The 1,059-nt window shown below is 49.7% G+C and overlaps 1 protein-coding gene across 5 annotated transcripts in view; it reads left to right on the forward strand.

Moving 5' to 3' along the window:
- The window catches only part of LOC107272544 (fringe glycosyltransferase), a 50,590-nt gene that overhangs the window by 43,066 nt on the left and 6,465 nt on the right, over positions 1-1,059 (forward strand). The gene's annotated exons all lie outside the window — the stretch shown is intronic.

Consider the following 1,059-nt stretch of genomic DNA (forward strand, 5'->3'; position numbering starts at 1 on the left):
GGACCCCCATTTGCTCCCCGTACCGTTGCTTATATTCAAGCGTAGCGCAGAGTCACCTACCGAACCCAGGATCCTTCCCACTCTTTGGGCCTTTTTTCTTTCGAACCCACTGGCAGTAAGTTTTGCTGTACGACGCGAACGAATCGGGCCTTGCGATTTCCGACTAATCCTGGCCAATTAAAAAGTCCGCAAATGCACCGCCACGAGTCCACGGGAGAATTGAGAATCCGATCCGATGGTATTCGCTAATGAGTCGTTCGCCATGGGACAAACGTACGAGGGGCACCCGGTGCCGCTACCGTGGGTCCCAATCGAAACAGAAAATGTTAATTAAACGTCCGACTGTTTCTTATCCCTTAATTGGCCCGATGAAAATTTCCGTCGTCGCGCGGCTCCCTTGGTCGACGATCGGCGCGGCGACGTCGGTGCACGATTTAAAAATTAGAATTCCGTTCTTTGATGCCACGCCGGGACACCGTTTTCCAATCTGTGACTCGTGTGTCCCGTTGTCAGACAAGTCCCAAAATCTTCGATACCCCATAGAAATAAATACGTATTGCTCGCCGTGAACGATAATTCGTTGACGCTAACGAAGGCCCCCTTGTAACTTTTAATTACTCTCTTTGTCGTATACCCTCTTCAATAAAATTCAATTAGGGCCCACGTGACTTCTTTCAACAATTATAACCTAACCTGGATCCACGACTCTATTTTTTATCAACCACCTTCAAAGCACCATTCATCGATACCCAATTCGTAATTAAACCGACTCACGAATTACCCACCTCAGCGTCCCTTCGTTCGATTCGGTCCGAAGACCCTTGCGGGTGGTTAGTGACATACCCAAGGTTCGCAAATCAGCCCTGCAAAGTAACAGCCGGAGATACACAGGTCCTATAGCTATATATAAGTGAGGAATAAAAATATGTAGCAGGAAAGATATTTGTCGTACGTGTTCGCCGACAGAAGCCGAACGATAAAGGGGGAAGCAGGGTGGGGGGGAGGGATGAGGCGGTGGTCGGCGTCGCTGCTGGATGGTGGCGGAGGAGGGATTGAGGG

The sequence above is a fragment of the Cephus cinctus genome, unplaced genomic scaffold, assembly GCF_000341935.2.
Source record: "Cephus cinctus unplaced genomic scaffold, Ccin1 Ccin1_scaffold1184, whole genome shotgun sequence".
Classification (NCBI taxonomy): Eukaryota; Metazoa; Arthropoda; class Insecta; order Hymenoptera; family Cephidae; genus Cephus; species Cephus cinctus.